Here is a 19,538-nt window from a genome sequence, read left to right as displayed (position 1 = left end):
GCATACATCCTGGGAAACACCTGCCATGAGCACAGACACGGAAACAAGTGCAGGATCCAAACATGAATCAGCTTGAATAAAAATCATCCTCGCTGGAGCTGATCAAACTTCATCTCTAACCCCATGTGTGAGCACTGCTTTTCGCTTAGCAACCTGCTTATAAACAGAACCGAGGCCTCTAATAAATCGCACAAGTGCAGCCTGGTTTCAATGCGCCGCTTCATCCCTCACTTCAGCTGAACATATCAAAGAAGCCGGGCTGATTCTGTGTGCTCAGCAGACCATTAAGAGATAATAGTTTGTTATATCACAGATTAATCACTGGCTAGAAGGAGAGTGTAGACACAGTGGGTGGAAGATAATACTAGAATAGAAGTGCAGTGACAGCCTAAAACAGAAGATGGCGCTAATCTCTCTCTCTCTCTCTCTCTCTCTCTCTCTCTCTCTCTCTCTCTCTTTCTTTCGTCTCTATAAAATTAGTGCTGGGAAGACCCCATTTTAACCAAAATGTTTTTTTTTTCTTTGAAAATGCACCTCTAAGAAGGTTAGAGTTCCTCCTTTCGAAAAAGTTAGAAAGGACCCCATTATCATTTAATATCTAAAGAACCCACAAGAAACTCGTTGTCCAATGATGTCTTAAAGAACCCTGTTTTCCAGGAGTGTACCAAGTTTTAAGGTGTTTCAAAACACCTGAGTGGTTTAAGGAATTAAGAAGATAATGAGCAATGAATTTGTAAAACAAACTTACCTTGGTAATAAATACTCTTTTTGAAAAAAAAAGGGTCCTTGAATGGTTCAAAGGTCACAGGAAATCCGAAGCCACACACCATAGATGGAAAGCCAGTCCATCACAGGGCACCAAGCACACACACACACACACACAGAAACCCTAACCTAACCCTAAACACACTAACCTAACCCTAGGCTGGAGGAAACCCGAGGAAAGAAAACCCATATGGACGCAGTTAGGACATTCACAGAAAATCCCTGAACTCAGGTCTGAAACAGAGACCTGAAGCTGTAAGACAACATTGCTACCTGCTGCAGAACTGGTCCACCTTCTTTAACAAACTCACTAGATAATTAAAGGTTGTTAGTTTCCTATTTGTTTTTGGGTTCTCCACAGAAACCTTCCACAAGAGAAATAACTTTAGCACTGAACGAACCAATGTTTTTTAGAGTGTAGATACAGGACCCCGGTATGGACAGTACGGTGGGAAAGCGCTACCTGTCCTGAACGGCAAATTTGCTGACTGTAACCACATGGAGCTTATCAAAGCAAAGATCCATTCATTTTCACACCTCAGCAGAGCTGCCAGTGCAAGCTCCCAAAGCGGACAGGGGGCGGAGAGAGGGCTTTATGGTGCAGGCCAGGCCGGGACTCTTCTCTCAGATGTGGGCCGCTGAGTAATGGCCATGCATCCTTCAGCACTCCTCTGCCTGCACACTCGGTGCGTATTAAAGACGTTCAGTGGATTTATTGGTTGAAAAACCACAGGGGCCCCACAAACACTTCAGCTTAAGGTCCTCTCCTGCTGTACGACAGACCGGCACTGGAATCCACCAGCTGCCCCTCTGAAACCTCTCTCGATCGCTCTCTTTCTCTCTTTCTCACCGTCTAACCATCTCCCAATCACTTTCTCTCTCCGCTTTGTCTTTCCACTCTGCCGAGATAAAATCCATCCACTTTCCCCCTTTTAACCCGCCATCCATATATACCTGTCTTCATATCCCTGCACATCACCCGCACCAGAGCACAACTGCTCCTGGCTTCATTCAAGACCCTCTAGAGCCCCCTTTTTCTTTTCTATGGGCTTCATCAAAACACATAGAATGTATAAGTTTCTATATTTGGTTGTATGACTCCAACTTTAATTTGTTAGAGTATTTGATGATTTACTCTGTATTTCCTCGTGGGATCTTTAGTTATCTAAAGATTATTCTCTTTGGAATAGACTTCTGAAAGTTAAACCTTCTGTTACAAAGTTGGATGAAGCATTTAGGGTTCTAGATTTAAAATAACAGACATGGTACACTCTTAGACAAGTTATTATTCATGTTCATGTACATTCTTTTGGCCTTTAACAAAAAAGGTTCTAGACTGGTCTAACCTTTTTGATAAAGAGAGTGTAATAGACCCAAAAGTACTCCTTTTCTGAAAGTGAAACACTGTTTTAGGGCTTGATGATCTGAACAAACAACGAATGTGCTAGAATTCAATCTTTTAATGATGGTACTGGGTTTTTAAGGCAGTTTCTGTGTACTTAGGGAAATTATTCTCATTAAAAGGTTTAGGTTGAAAAAGTGAGATTTTCAGCCTAGAACCCTTTTTAGAGCACCAAGAGCCAACAATACATAAAGAACCCCATTAAAGAACCACTTTTCTTTATGTTTTTTAGGGTTTCAAATAAAATTGAGGGTTTTTAACTTTAATCTAAAAGAGTTCCACATTTAAATCTTTTTTGTTAGGAAAACTCTTGCACTTTTGAGTTTTGGGGAACAAGTAAAGAATACAAGCCAAGATCACATTTTTATGGTTCTTTTTCCATCCACAAATCGAGATGCTCAAAGCCTGGCAAATGATTTGAAGTGGGCTTGAAAGTGGTTTGCAAGCACACCACCTCACACAATATCCCATCTGCCCTCCACACTTCATCCCCGAACCCTGATGAAGACACTTTCCACCCACGATTACAGAGCACATGGATGGATCATCTCCTGCTCCAATGATCTTTAGCTTGAAATCATTAAGTTGTCTGTAGTTCACATGAAAAGTTTTTTTTTATTTTGACTTTCTGACGTTTTTGTAAAATATCTTTCAGATATGGTTCCTCATTCTTATGCAGGGCACACACACACACACACACACACACACACACACACACACACACACACACACACACACATCCAGGATATTAAACAATTTATACAATTTATAACATAAATATGTGGATAAGTATACAATTTTGTATTTTGGAAGGTTGTAGGATGAGAGTCTGGATGAAGTCACATTAATACATGAATAATATTCCATACTCTTCTTGAGTTATGGGTTCTCTTTATTTTTGGGGATACTTAAAAAAAAAAAAGTAGCTTTCATAAGAAATTGATCTAATAACGTTTGTTTGCTTTACTAAGTACAGTGCATCCAGAAAGTATTCACAGCGCTTCACTCTTTCCACATTTTGTTATGTTACAGTCTTATTCCAAAATGGATTCAATTAATTATTTTCCTTAAATTTTTACAAACAATACCCCATATTGACAACATGAAAGAAGTTTGCAAATGTATTCAAAATAAAAAATATATCACATTTACATAAGTATTCACAGCCTTTGCCATGAAACCCAAAATTGATCTCAGGTGCATCCTGTTTCCATGGATCATCTTTAAGATGTTTCTAAAACTTGATTGGAGTCCACCTGTGGTACATTCAGTTGATTGGACATGATTTGGAAAGGCACACACCTGTCTATATAGGATCCCACAGTTAACAGTGCATGTCAGAACACAAACCACGCCATGAAGTCCTAGGAATTGTCTGTAGACCTCCGAGACATGGTTGTAACGAGGCACAGATCTGGGGAAGGGTACAGAAGAATTTCTGCAGCATTGAAGGTCCCGAAAAGCACAGTGACCTCCATCATCTGTAAATGGAAGAAGTTTGGAACCACCAGGACCCTTCCTAGTGCAGGCTGCCCGGCCAAACTGAGCAATCAGAGGAGGGAGGTGACCACAAATCCAATGGTCAATCTAGAAGAGCTCTAGCGTTTCTCTGTGGAGAGAGGAAAGGCTTCCAGAAGAACAACCATCTCTGCAGCACTCCACCAATCAGGATTGTATGGTAGAGTTGCCAGATGGAAGACACTCTTCAGTAAAAGGCACATGACAGCCCGCCTGGAGTTTGACAAAAGGCACCTGAAGGACTCTTAGACCATGAGAAAAAAATTCTGTGGTTTGATGAAACAAAGATTAAACTATTTGGCCTGAATGTCAAGCATCATGTCTGGAAGAAACCAGGCACCGCTCATCACCTGGCCAATACCACAATTCTTCAGCGAGAGGAACTGGGAGACTAGTCAAGATCGAGGGAAAGATGAATGCAGCAATGTACAGAGATATCCTTGATGAAAACCTGCTCCAGAGCGCTTTAGAGAGATCTGAAAATGTCTGATGGAGCATGGAAGAATGGGAGAAACTGCCCAAAAATAGGTGTGCCAAGCATGTAGCATCATACTCCAAAAGACTTGAGGCTGTAATTAATGCCAAAGGTGCGACAAAGTATTGAGCAAAAACTGCAATTTTGAGGAAAATAATGAATTTAATCCGTTTTGGGAAATGCTGTGACATAAAATGTGGAAAAAGTGAAGTGCTGTAAATACTTTCCAGATGCACTATATATAGTATATACTTATATAAAATGTATTTAGTATATACTAAAATATAAAGTATATTAATGTTGATATACATGTGATATATGACAGATTGTAACATCATACCATATTCAGCACAAGCATGACCTAAAGTATCTAAAGTAATTGTGGTTATGGGTATTTCCTTATAGCTGTATTTTCTTACAACAATCATTTCTCTATTAGAAAACTTGGAAGTAGAATCCTTTTAGAATTCTTATTTATCTGAAAAATCATTAAGGAACCCTTGAAGAACCAATTTCTAGGTATTAAAAAGAAATAATAATTTGAGGTTTACACTGCACACTTACCCAGTTGATATTGTACAAGCACTTGAACAATGTATGCTTCAAGGGTCCTTTTAATAATTAAGGGGTCCAAGTCACAGAGAGACAAGCATAAAAACTTTAATTTTAAATAATTTGTGGTAGAGTTGTGCATGAAACTTATAAGAGTTTTGTCCAGCTAAAACAAAGCACTGTTCAGAAAAAGATCACCTCAGTATTTTAACACAACTCCTCCTATAGAAGTGAAGTCACTTGAGGGTAGAATGGAGTTAGGTCCATATTTAAGTGCATGAATTATTCATACACCACAAAAAAAAGACAAAACTGTTCCCAGTGATGTGTTCTTGCTATCATGAGGTTTCAGAGAGTAGCTGGGCCAGTTGCATGGTCTGAATTTAGCATCCGGATCCCGATTAGAGGTTTAAACCTCTAATTCAGCAATTTCCCTAAAAGCGACTGCACCCCTGTGATATGCTCAGTACAAACCAGGGGCTAGTCACAACAAAGAAGATCCTTATTAATTCTGTCTAGCCACTGTATTTTAGTCTTTTGTGTGTGTGTGTGTGTGTGTGTGTGTGTATGTGTGTAAGTGTGTGTAGACAGCATGGCATCCAGCCAGGGGATGGCCAGGATAATCCCTTCTCACAATTATCACAGGCATCCATCAGAGTGCACATCCATCCATGTGCAGGCAGGCGGGAAGGAACCAGGCAGTGGTTCTGCCTTCAGGCTTTTGCTTTCTCTCTCTCTCCCTATCTGTCTATCTCTCTCTCCTACTTATACTCTCTCTCCTTAACTTCTTTCTTAAAGGATGCGAAGCCATCTGGGGGAGAAAAGCCTTATTTGGTGCCAAGATTGGAATCAAAGAAAGAGTGAGAATGAGAAAGAGCTAGCTAGAGACTTTCTTTTTAAAAAGGTGAATAAGGACAAGATGATAGACGTCTGCTCACCAGCTGCCCGAGTGTGGACTCTCTTATTTGGAAGAGTATTACCACAACAGTGATTTTTTTCCTCTTTCCTACCTCCTCACAACAGAATGAAATATTCCATCTTGTGCAAGAAAAGCTTAATCAGATCTTCAGGAAAATCCGCATCGTGATCACAAAGGTACATAGTGACTCTGGAGACAAAATTGGGAATAAATCCTAGATGAAATATCAGTCCATCATATAGCACCACACAAAAATACAGCTAGAGCCAATTTATAGAAGTTACACCGATCAGGTATAACATTATGACAAATGAAGTGAATTACTGATTATCTCTTCACTACCATGCGACCTGTTAGTAGGTGGGATATATTAGGCAGCAAGTGAACATTTTATCCTCAATGTCGATGTGTTAGAAGCAGGAAAAATGGGTGAGCGAGTTTGACAGGGACCAAATTGTGATGGCTAGATGACTGGGTCAGAGCATCTCCAAAACTGCAGCTCTTGTGGGATGTTCCTAGTCTTCAGTGGTCAGTATCTATCAGAAGTGGTTCAAGGGAGGAACAGTGGTGAAGTGGTGACAGAGTCATGGGCAGCTAAGGCTCATTGTTTGCATGTGGGGAACAAGACTGCCCCTTGTAGTCCGATCCAACAGATGAGATACTGTAGCTCAAATTGCTAAAAATGTTATTGCTGGGTCAGGACTGTTTTGGCAGCAAAAGACCAGCACAATCTTAGGCAGGTGGCCATCAAGTTATGCCTGATCTGTGAATATCTCCATTCCACTGACATGCTTGATTTTGCATTGGTTTTGACCCTGGAGTTCTGTACCACAATATAATCTTCACTACAGTGAGTTGGAATAAGATACTGCACCAGTGCAAGTTTAAGAAACCAAAAAGAGACCCAAGTAATCCCCCTCTAAAGCTATATAAAGACATTCAGAGCTCGGCAGATGTTTTGAACTATAATAGTTTTGAAGATTGATATCCCAATAGAACCCTGATGAAGAGACGGAAGACCTTATCAAAAAGCTCACACATAACCTGTCGTCACTATTTAACAGGTTTCTCACTCTCACGTAGAGTTATCACAGTGATAGCGCCCAAAACACTTGCTGAGTGAAATAAATGACTATAAATTCAGTTAAATACATGACTCAGTATGAAGAAATTTCTTTTCTTGTACCTAGCTCAAAAGGCATCTAGTCTGAGCATTTACAGTGTACAATCATTCATTCTAAGTGACTGCCTGGTCAAGGGCATGGGGGTCAAAAGGCTACTAGTTGTTTGTATTTTTTTTAAATAGAAAAAACTAAATTCATAAGAAAAAACAGCCCTCATTAAAATCTATTCACTGCGACCAGTTTTGAAGTGGAATAATGTAGCTGATGTTGACGAATTGTAAAAGCCTTTACAATGATGATCTATAAATTTAGACAAATTATGGTACACACATACACTTGAGAAGCAACATAACATCAAATTTTAGGAGTTTTATTAAATTCAGTGCCTAAAGCTCTGTCAGAGAAGATAGAAGAGACAAGCAGCTTCTGAAATCCTGTAGATATGCTGCTAGCAGCTATGAAAGTGAGTGTAACTATCTTCATCCTCACCCTCATCCAATAACTTTAATTTCCTCCTTCAAAGAAACATGGAGAGCACGGAAAGAGTTCCACACTCAATCCATCGCTTTGTCCAGTCCTCCCTCATCCCTCAAGCTTTAAGACAGAGAAGAGTGTGCACCTTTAAAGAATTCTCGCAGGAACCCAACTGACACAAAGCAGACAAGGAGACATGATGAAGGGACAAAACAAGCAGCACATTCATCTCCAACTCCAAGAGATGGGCAGCAAAAAGACGACCAAGAATGTGAGATCAATTTACACCAAAAATAACCTCCCAAATCAATCAGGTTGCATCTTATGAGAATATCCTCCTCTTCAGTGTCATGAAACCATAATAAAGGAAGATAAAGGAAGTGTGCCCTTTCACCCCACTTCCTGTTTTTGTCTAGCGTGACTGGCTGCAGTTTGGAGAAGGAGCCACTTGGCTTTCAGACGTGGCATAAACTTACATCTGCTCTGGAAGTCTGTGCTCACTGGTCCTGTTGGACGTAAAGAATACACACAAAATTGTGATCTTATCTCAGCGTATGAAACCTACACGCACATCAACACTGCACAAAGTAAACCAGGCACAGGGGGTGTACTGGGAACTCCAGATGTCCAGTCATGTGACAGCATTCAATCCAAGTTTTCACAGTCAGCTGTCACTCACAATCACAGTCTCTGCATGGTTTGGGTTACAGCAAGCTTATGAGTAGCTAAAAATATCACAAATACAACACAGGCTGAACAAAAACACAACAGGGCTTGTTTAATTGTTAATTTCTTTGAACAAATTAGAGTAAATGTGCATTAAAATTCTGCCAAACCAAACTAAAAAATTCAACCAGATAAATAAAGGCTTTTGGTGATTTCTTCATAATTATATGTTATTAAAATGATGACTATAAACAAATGACTTATTTACAGCACATTTAGTCACATCCAAAAGATGATTAAACTGTAAAAGAGCACCAATAATGCAGCTCATCCAATGCTGATGCACATGTTAACTCTTCCTCCATTTGCAGGGTGCCATTTCTTTAGTCACTTGGAATGTCTTTGGATTGCTTTATTTTGAATTTAATCAGATGCTTATTAAATTGTTGTGGAAATGGAACAAATGGGATTTAAACTATCAAGGTCCACTATCAGCATTCAAGGTTCATGTTTGTATGTTTGCTAATTTAGAAATTTACACAGGCTCAGGAATAAAAAATGGAATTGAATTTTTTTTTAACTGCAGGTTCACACACACACACACACACACCAGATTTGTTGTGTAAATGCTTCTGTGAAATAATAAAATCCCTCTTGTCCAGTGTGCTACTTGAGGCCCAGTTTTCAAATCATCCTTGTCTGGATCATTATAGCTGCTGCTATAGCATGTGTGTGTGTGTGTGTGTGTGTGTGTGTGTGTGTGTGTGTGTGTGTGTGTGCAGGTACAGACTAAACCCACTATGACACATGGACATCATTTGTTGATGCATCTCCAACATGAAAGCTCGATTCGACTTTGATCTGCGATATGTCAATGTCTTTTACATGTGTTTTTAGGCTGTAACTATTTTTTCCCTCTAAAATTATCGCCATATGCCAGGGATCACATTCGTTTCTGCTACACCTAATGCAAGTGTGTTCCTCCTTGGGAAGTTTTCACCAGGGTTTTGTATATATATATATATATATATATATATATATATATATATATATATATATATATATATATATATATATATTTCATTGTGTTTTATTTTAAATAGCAGTGTATGATAATAACCCCTTGAAAAAGAAGGAGTAAAGCAAACATTTTGAAGGACGGCCATTTAAACACAGCCGTTATTGTTATAAATGATACACTCTGCTTAGGAATGATCAAAGCTTAAAGAAAGTCAATGAAGAAACCCAAGATTTCCCTGCACCTCCTGAGAAGATCGGGTTTGAGCAGAGAAGTGTTGCAGTCATGAGCAGCTCAGAGGGTGAAGAGAGTGAGGAGACTCGGGGGACAAGGCCCTGGACCCCCCACTTTCACCCTCTAGGAAAAATTCCTAACTGTAGGTTCATCCAAGTGTTTAGCTTTCAAAAATACACATAATAATTTTCAACTACACCTTAGAGCTCCTTAAAGTGAGACACTGAAGCCTTTGATCTCCTATTTCCCTCTCGAGGCTGCATGGAGAAATACTGTCGTTCAGAACTTCTGATTAGAAATTGTTCAAATGGCCAGCAGAACCTGTGGTTGTTTTTACAGTGCTGCCACTCTGTCCTTCAGCTCAGTTAAGCAGCTTGCAAAAAAAAAACAAAAAAACCCCAACCAATTTGAGTCAATAAAAAATTGAAACTCTTTTCCATTTTCACATTATCTTGCTCATACACTCATATGCTCATACACTCATACACTCATACGCTCATACGCTCATACACTCATACGCTCATACGCTCATACACAACTAATTTGTTTAGTTGATTTTCCCGGTCTCTCGCGGATATCCAAAAAACTTATAGGAAAACGTTTTTATGGAGTTTTATGTTGAAATAATGAAATGTATTAATACAAATATAATTATGATTATAAAATGAAGTTAAATGTTTATACAGTACAGTACCGTATACATAAAATAGCTTTTTTCAGGTGGCGTCCGTTTATTGTGATTTTTCGTTTATCATGGGTGTAATCGCCGTTCAAAACTATGTTTTCATCATTTTAAACCAGCAGTAATATATATATAATTTTTTTGGAGCATTTCTCGAATCATCCTTAATATTTGCAAGTCAGTAAGTACATTCTCAAAATAATTTGTGCAAACAGCACAATACATTGGATTTCTTGCAAAAGCCTGCACCTTTCTCAAAATCCTTAGTTCATCTCTCAAAAGTAAGTATTTGTGTCAATGTACATCTCATTCCCATCAGAATGAAAAGTCCCTTTGTCATTGTTCACAAACAAAATAATCTAAATCCTTAGTCATGTTGTCAGTATGATGGGGCACAGTTTCAGTATTTCTAACAGTTGCTTTGGAGCGTTTCTCAGATCATAAATGAAATTTCCAAAACTCCTTTTTAACCTCTACATCATTTAGTAATTTGTGCTGATCATAAGAACATTTCTTGTTGCTTTGATCAAATTGCGAATGCTTTTGTACATTCATTTAATTAATGGTGTACAAGTGTCTGCTGTTTCCTACATTATCAGTTGTTTGTCATGTTGATCAAAATATATTATACTGGTTTCACCTGAATGGTCTTAACCCCCAAAACATTTCTGCATCAGTACATTGTATAAATCATTGAATGCAAAATGGTTAAATTAGCTATCATCTGTCATCTAAAATTTATATTAAACTTTTTTTCTGTAAATGTAACTTGAATTGTTGAACTGTGCAGATGAATCCTGTCACTAGTGAAGAAGAGTGTATGCATCAGATCAACCAATGATCAACTAGTTCTCTAAAATAAGTGAAAGGTGAATCTTGTGAACCTTCAACTGGCAACCGAAAAAACACAGAATTACAATTTCTGAAAATGGATAAACAACCAAGAAACTAACGAACTCTATTACAGTACGGTAAAAGTATAAATCCTGTCTGGTCTCTTTCAATCAATATGAATCAAATAAGCAATCAAATAAATGAATTTGTGCTGCTGAAATCCATAGTCAATCACTGTGATCCATACTGTAGTTTATATTAAGAAATTCTGAAACTGTGCAGCGTCATACTGACAACATGACTAAAGATTTTGATGATTTTGTTTGTGAACAATGACAAAGGGAATTTTTATTCTGATGGGAATGAGATGTTCATTGACACAAATACTTACTTTTGAGAGATGAATGTAAAGGTTCACAAGATTTACATTGGTTGAGCTGATGCCATACATTCTCCTTCATTAGTGAAATTCAAGATTCACAATTTGATCAAAGCAAAGAGATTATTTTTGATGATGTGCACAAATGACTAAATGATGTAAAGGTTAAACAAGGAGTTTCGAGAATTTCATTTCTGATCTGAGAAATGTTCCAAAGCAACTGAGAAAAAATGTAAGACAAATGAGAGCTTAGAGATCAGAGAGAGACTTTAAATTCCTAGATCACCAGAGAAGATAAATATATTTTGCTTTACATCAAGGTTATTTAAATGGGTTCTTAGTTATCAATGAGCACAAATATCACATGAAAAACAAACCATAATGGAGACTAAAGGGGTTAATTTAAAAGCAAATACTGTAGCATCAAGAGTCTTCTGTGGGATTAGCCAAATTTGAAATGTCCTAGATATAAAGAAAGCTGAAGGGAAAAGAAGTACATTTGTAATCTTGAACAAAAAAAAAACAGAGAACAGTTATGTGTTCCGAGGGAATGGTGAGGGTGTACAGGGGAGATTCAGCATGGCGTGTAAATCTCAAATATGGAATTAAAATATGAATAACAGGCATCTAATGATGTCACATAATTACATTAAACAAACCAAACAGAGAAAGAGCTGTTTTCTGTCAGCATCTATTGTTAAAAGAGCTATTCATATCAAATGTTACTGAATTGAAAGAAACATTTTTGTTTTTTATTTTTAAACCGGATGGGACAGGATGTCCCATTCTTAACCCCCCCATCTCAAACCAGGCCCTTTGGTCGAGAAAAGACAGCCGGTGTGCGTAAATATATAAGTTTGAGTGTAATGTGTGCTAAGGAAGGTTGGACATGGCTGCAAGTTTCTGCCAAATGAATCCCAGCATTTCCTCCAGCTTTCTCTTAAACATGTATGTTTACTGTTGCTGGAATCCTTTACGCCTCAAAGAAAGAATTCAGAATTCCAAAAGATGACCGAACAGGACAATGTGCACCAGAAAATACAGAATAATCTAAAATAAAATGTTGTTAAAGGGCATTTCTTTAAAATGTTCAAGAATTTCATCACCCCAAACCCCCCCCCCCTTTTTTTTTTTTTTTTCTACAGAGAACCAGATGGAGTCTGTTATGTTTACTCCAAATTCAGATGGAAATCAGTTCAGATAGAAATCTAAACCTAAACTTGGAGCAAGACAGCTCGTGCTACAGGTCCGTGTTTGCGTTTAGGCTTTATGGAGGGTTTTTAAAGCTCCACACTGTTACCCAGGGTGAAAATTATCTTTACAAAAAAAAAAAAAAAAAACCTGATGGAGAGATAGCATGGATGGATGTTCCGTCCAAACAAGTTAAAATAGAAACAAGCTTGAATGTCTGTCTTGTTCCAGGCCAATGTGATAGGATCGCGTATACAAGGGCGTTGCATCAGGAACGGTTACACGCTGCCCAAATTCCACAACGTGTTTGTAATTGATCTTGAGAGAAAAATGGGAAATACACAAAATTAATTTGTAAATGTGACACTATTTAGTTAGTAAGATTCTCAATTACAAAACACACTTTCTCCATGGACTAAACAATAACAGAGCTAAAGTCTTAACAAACAACACAAAAAGCCCCTGAGACGCTACTATACTATAATGAACTATACTCTACAATATACTATAAGGAACTATAATGTCAAAAACTTGACAGGTTATGCTTAAACTTGTTAGATGATAAACGAATAGACTGATAGACAGAAGGACGGATGGACAGACAGACAGACAGACAGACAGACAGACAGACAGACAGACAGACAGACAGATAGACAGACAGATAGATAGATAGATAGATAGATAGATAGATAGATAGATAGATAGATAGATAGATAGATAGATAGATAGATATTATATTTAGAGGTCAGAATACCTAAATATTCCCATCCCAAAATAAATCTGAATTTTCATACTTTTTCATGGTGCCTTTAAAATTCCACTTTTTAAAATGTCGGAAAAATCTCTCTCAGCAGGTTGAAGCTCGTGACTGCAGCAGAACTGGACTGAGGAGAAAGTGAACAGACGTGAAGGCAGGCGCTGAATGACGTGTGTGTTTGCATAGAAAGCAGCTTTAGACGTGCTTTTACCCTGTCGTGACTTCAGGATCTGCCACATCCACAGGCTTTTTTATATTCATAGCACTAAACAGTGGAGTTGAAGAAAAGCCTCTGGAGTCTGTCATCTCCTCCTCAGAAGAGAGACTTCAGTCCCAGAGACGGCTTTTAATTCGATCATCTGGGAGCTGTCATGTGCAATAACACAAAACCTTTCCCCGGCTGTTTGGTCTGCGATGACGTGAGGTCGTGAACCCTGGCTTCATTTTCCTTTTTTTTTTAAAGCTCCATCCATCCAGATCAGGCTGAGGAGAGCGCAGAACTTCAGGAAAATGATGATGTTGATGAGGATGATGATGATAATGATGGGATTGTTAGCTGACATGCCAGGGTTCTGTAAATGATCTCTAGGTCAAGCATCTGATTGACTCTGATGATTTAAGCAAAGCTCTGAAAAAGGAACAGAAGGAGAACAGTACAGGCGCAGAAAATACCATAACCCACAGCACATCATATATCCATCATGTCCTGGTTTGAACTGGATAGAAAAATTGGTCTGATAACGGAAAACAATTTTGGACATTACTATGTGCATTTGTTCATTATGGCTTATTGTAGCGTCGTGTTGCATTAGGTTAAAGTTGCTTGTTCAGTTGGTCAGCAGAAGATTCTACAACAGCAGCTCTGACAGTAGTGTAGCAGTACATCACAGGTTTATTCACATTAATGTGCTTACTCTAGTTTCTATAGCCACAGCTTTTTAAGGTGGATGCTCCACAAATTGTCATTACTGATTACTGAAGTTTTCTATTATACGTTTTTTTTAACATTTAACAAGGAAGGAGTCTCCAGTCAGAGGCAAAGCTGTCTATTTTTTGTATTGTGACAAGTAGGTTTGTTGAGGAATGACTGGATATACCTGATATAATGTACCGGTATGTAAGATCAGGAACTGTAAATAGGAATATGTGTGAAATGTCATCCATTAATATGAAGCTGTTTCTGCGGTTATAGAAAAATATAGTTAATTTCAGACTTCATCATTTTATCACATCAACTGGTCACTGGTTCACACCACCCAGACACTGGTTACTTTATAACACACACCACTGTTGGACGAAATACACAAACAATGTAGTTGAGTTAAAGATGAGATACACTTAGTAAAATATTACTCCAGTAAAAGTACTCTATTTAAATGTTTACTTGAGTAAAATAAAAAAAGTATTTACCTTCAAACTTACTTAAGTAGCCAAAGTATTATGTTTTATTATAGTTATAAATATTCCTATTATCATTTTTGCCACAAGACTCTTTGCCTAATCAGCTCAGTTTTTGTAAAAAGACTCTCAACCTAATGTTACTCTCAGCACACCAACCTATTGATAGAATGATATAAATGAATCAAACACTGATCATCATTTATTCCATTATTCCATCATTTATAACTGTTCTGCTTGCTGCTGAACTGACGCTGAACTGTATGTTGGTAAAAAGTAGATACCACCAAGTGGCGATCATAACAAGTTCAAAACAGAGCATGTGCTCTACCCTGATTGGTGGCTTGCTGTGTGCTTGACCAGTTAAGTTTTTATCCACTCAAATAAAAATGAACTACTGATTTCGCAAAATAAAGTTGAGTAGCAAGTCAGATATTTGACTTTGAAATGTAGTGAAGTAAAAGTTAGTTTCCACAAAAGGGAAATACTTCAGTTAAATACAGATACTTAGATAGATGAAAAACTATTTAAGTCCAGTAACAAATTACATTTACTTCATTACTGTCCACCACTGACACACACAGACACACACACACACACACACACACACACACACACACACACACACGTATTGTTTGATTGTTTACTTTTTGCACTTACATATTGTTTGGTGCTCAGTGACTGAATAATTAATGCAATGTCTAAAAAAAAATTTTACTACACCAATAAGATTTTTTTAGGGTAAATTGTGTTGCACAAAAGACATTTAACAGCAAAGAAAATCATTTCCAAATCAACAAAAGAACAACGTGTCATAACATTGCTCCAGCCGGATAAACTTCCAGCCGGATAAATGATAATAAATAAACACGTTTCCAGCATCTCATGGTGTGTATAAATCCAGCAGAAAAGATGGCGGAAAAGAAATAAACACACACACACACACACACACACGCACACACACACACACACACACACACACACACACACACACACACACACACAAAAACACAGTGTGTGAGTGTATGTGTATGTGTCTGTGTGTGAAACATCACGATCATGATTTCCCTCATAGTAATTTTATGTGATGACATTTAATCCAACCTTTTTTTATATTTTGATAAAACTTTTTAAAAAAACATTTCAAGTGGCTCTTCATAAAACCTTATAAGGCAAAAGTAAAGGATGTACTCAATCCTTATGAACGTCCTCATGTAGGCATTTGTCAAATAAACCATATATTAGCAAATGGTTTAGTTCACAATAACTGGAAGAACTCTTGATGTAGAGCCTAACAGCTCAACACTCTCGCTCAGCCTCTCCCTCCTACCAATCACCTACACCTGTCTAATCTCCTACACCTGTCTTCCATTTACCCGTCCCCTTAATAAGGTTCCTATTTCCCCTCACTTACTGTCCGATCTACAGGTTACTGCCATAGATCACCCCAGACTTCCTACTGCTCTTTTCCCTGTGCGTCCATGCTCCTGGCTACGCTTCACTGGAAGCCCTCAGTTAAGTGTGCCATTTTGCTCCAGTCACATCTCAAACTCTCTTGTGTTTGTATGTGTAAGACAAATGAAGACATTCTGTTTTACTCCCGGTTTCTGACACCTGGTCTATCCGTGACATTCTTCTAGAACCCTTAGAACTTTTAGAACTCTTTAAGAACCTTACAGTGCATTTAGATAATGCACTGTAGATAATTTAGATAATGCACCGAGGTGGTGGAATGAACTTCCCCTAGATGTCCGTACAGCAGAGTCCCTGACTATCTTCAAACGACGACTGAAAACCTACCTCTTCCTGAAATACCTAAATTAGCACTTTCCAAGTTTGTAGAATTCGAGTTATATTTATATTAAGTTTGTAATCTTGCGTACCAGTGTAGATTTATTCATTACTAGAGACTCAAAGCACTTTTGTATGTTGCTCTGGATAAGGGCGTCTGCTAAATGCCACAAATGTAAATGTAAATGTAGATAATATTAAATCCACACCCAGTACCCCATAACAACAAAGTAAAAAAGGATATCTAGAAATATCTGTAATTGTTTCATTAAAAAAAAAACTGAAATATCACATGTACATTGGTATTCAGACCCTTTGCAACAACAGTGAAATTTTGCTCAGGTGCCTCCCATTTCTCTTGATTTTTGCTGAGATGTTTCAACACGTTGACAGGAGTCGACCTGTAATAAACCTAACCTACCAGGAGTCTACATGGGTCTACCTGTAAAAAAGTTTATTGATTAGACATGAGGGCCTTAAAGCTGATAATAAAGTATATCAAAGCAAAAAATAAGCCATGAGGTTAAAAGAACTGCCTGAAAAGCTCAGAGACAAGATTGTTGTAAGGCACAGATCTGGGAATGGCTACACAATTTGCTGCTGCACTGAAGATTCCCAAGAGCTGGCCCCCCATAATTCTCAAATGTAAGTTGTTTGGCACAATCAGGACTCTTTCAAAAGCTGGTCACCTGGCCAAACTGAGCAAGAGAGAAGGCCTTAGTAAGAAAGGTGACCAAAAACCAGATGGTCACTCTGGACTGAGCTCTGGAGAGCTTGTGTGGAGATGGCACAAAGTTCCATAACGACAACCATCATTGCAACCCTCCACTGATCTGGGCTAAATGGCAGAGTTGCTAGAAAGAAGCCTCTCCTTGGTGCAAAACCCATGGAGGCCCACTTGGACTTCAGACTTGCACCTGAAGAACTCTCAGACTGTGTGAAACATGTTTCTCTTTAACCCAAGATTGAACTGTTTGACCTCAATTCTAAACTATTTGTCTGGAGGAAATAAGGCACTCAAAAACCATCCTCACCTGCCCAAAACCGTCCCAACAGTGAAGCATGGTGGTGGCAGCATCATGCTGTGAGAGTGTTTTTCTGCAACAGGCACTGGGCAACTGGTCAGGGTTAAGGAAAAGGCTGAATGGAGCAAAGTACAGATATATCCTCAATAAAAACCTGTTCCACAGTGCTCAGGACTGCTATCTGGGTAAATGTTTCAGCCTCTTCATGACAACAGCCCTAAGCAGACAACCAATACAATACAGGAGTGGCTTAAGCACAACTCCGTGAATGACCTAGAGTGGCCCAAACAGAGCCCTGACTTGAACCCTATTGAACATCTGTGGAGAGACCTGAATGAGGCTGTCCACAGACAGCCCCATCCAACCTGCCATATCCAGCTTGAGAGAATTTGCAAGAATGGCAGAAAATTCCAGAATTCAGGTGTGCAAAGCTTGTTGTGTCATACATAAGACTCTACACTGTAATTGCTGCCAAAAATGTTAAGTACTAAGTAAAGGGTGTGAATGCTTATGTACATTTTATATTTCAGTTTTTTAATTTACAGATTTTTTAATTTTACTTCACAAGTAACAAGAGTGTGGCGATTGAGTGATTGTTCACAGAAAATCAAAATATTTCCATTGTCTAAAATTCAGGTTCTTCTTTAAAATAATATAATAATAAATGTTAAGATTGAAATTAGGTGATAAGAATATATTTGTGACCCAGGTTTCTGATATTATGACATTTAAACAACATTAGAACAGAAACTCAAACCGATCTGAAAAAGAAATATATCCTGAGGGACCTCCTTTAACTCAGGACAATATTGCGTGCTGGATTATTTTAGGGACAGATTTCAAGTTGGGATTTTACCCACTGCACTGCTCAGTTTCTCCATGGGGGACGCTGTTCTCTGCAGAGGAAAGCCGAGGCTGAGTCCGAGGCTGAGCCACTCTGCCAGCAGGGTTTGTTTTCTCTAAAAGTGAAGAGAGGGCCTGAAAGGAGCGTAAACACTGCACTTCCTCCACAACTCTGGTTTTGATTCTCTTTTGCAGTCCTCTGATGTCTTGGCTAACTCTGGAGCACACTAATGCTCTGGATCTCCTCACACACACACACACACACACACACACACACACACACACACACACACACACACACCACTAGCAATACAATTGTGGCCCTGTCCACATGATTATGGATCTTTTCAAAACTTTTTTCGATGGTTCAAGAATGCAGCCCAAATTTTCTAAACCCCACTTCGATTCATGTCACTGAAATATTCACATTTATATAAAATTTATTTTAACAAAATTCACAATGTGCCTGGTGTTTTGTGGGTGTTACAAATGCCTCGACTATGAGTAATAATATTTGAAAAAAAGTGTCCTAAAATTCCACCTCATATTTAGTCCACAAACCAGAATTTGGTCTGGTTGGTGTTTTTACACATTTCACTTCTCACCTCTTACGCTAAATATGCAACTCTTAATGATACCTTAATCACTTTTTTGAGCGCTTGCATATTACCATTGTGCATTATTCTCAGCATAGATGCTGTTTGTGTTTCAACATTATAAATAATATATGTATATTTGTGCATGGGGGAGTTGAATATTCTGGTCTGGTGTAGGATTAAGGTACATGTACTCAATATTGACCATAATGGCCATGGTGTTGGACCTTAAACAAAATAAAAATAGGAATTTCTGAAGTAGGTTCCTCGCTATTTTAATTAAGAACTTATTTTATCCTCATCTCCATGTTTTTATCCCGAGTACAGCCAGTGTTTTTGTGCAAAAAAAAAATTCAATCTGGACCTGGCGAGTGATTGCAGCTCTCAAACAAAGCCGATTGTAGGAAGTGATGGCATGGGCCTCTGGGCCAGATCAGGTTGTATCGGAAAGGGTGAGTCAGTTGGCGAGGATTTCTGGGAGAGGGAGAGAAAGGGAGAGAGAGAGAGCTTTGAGACCAGAGGTGTGAACTCAGCACCAGCCGTGTGGCCAGTTTCCAATCGCTTTCCCAAATCCGTCATGGGAACATCGCCTCTGTTTTCTTTTCATTACAGCCCCAATCCTTCCCCGATCCTTCCAAACAACAGTGGAATAACAGCTTATTTGCTCTGTGTGGCCTCTACCGAGGCCGGAGGGATCGCACTTTTGCACTCGGCACTGCTGGTCTTCTTTGGCGTGCCGTTGCAGTGACCTTCGCTGATGTTTAAAACAATCTTTCCTCTCAGTGTAAACTTAATCAGAACAAAATTGGGGAAGCGTTACAGAGTATAATTTTTCCCATGTCAATAACTGACCTGAGATCATCTGCTCCCAGTTTCAATAAAACCCTCCAGCTTT

Source organism: Silurus meridionalis, chromosome 9 (assembly GCF_014805685.1).
Source record: "Silurus meridionalis isolate SWU-2019-XX chromosome 9, ASM1480568v1, whole genome shotgun sequence".
NCBI classification, from domain to species: domain Eukaryota; kingdom Metazoa; phylum Chordata; class Actinopteri; order Siluriformes; family Siluridae; genus Silurus; species Silurus meridionalis.
The sequence above is the reverse complement of the archived record's forward strand: the minus strand, read 5'-3'. Positions refer to the sequence as shown.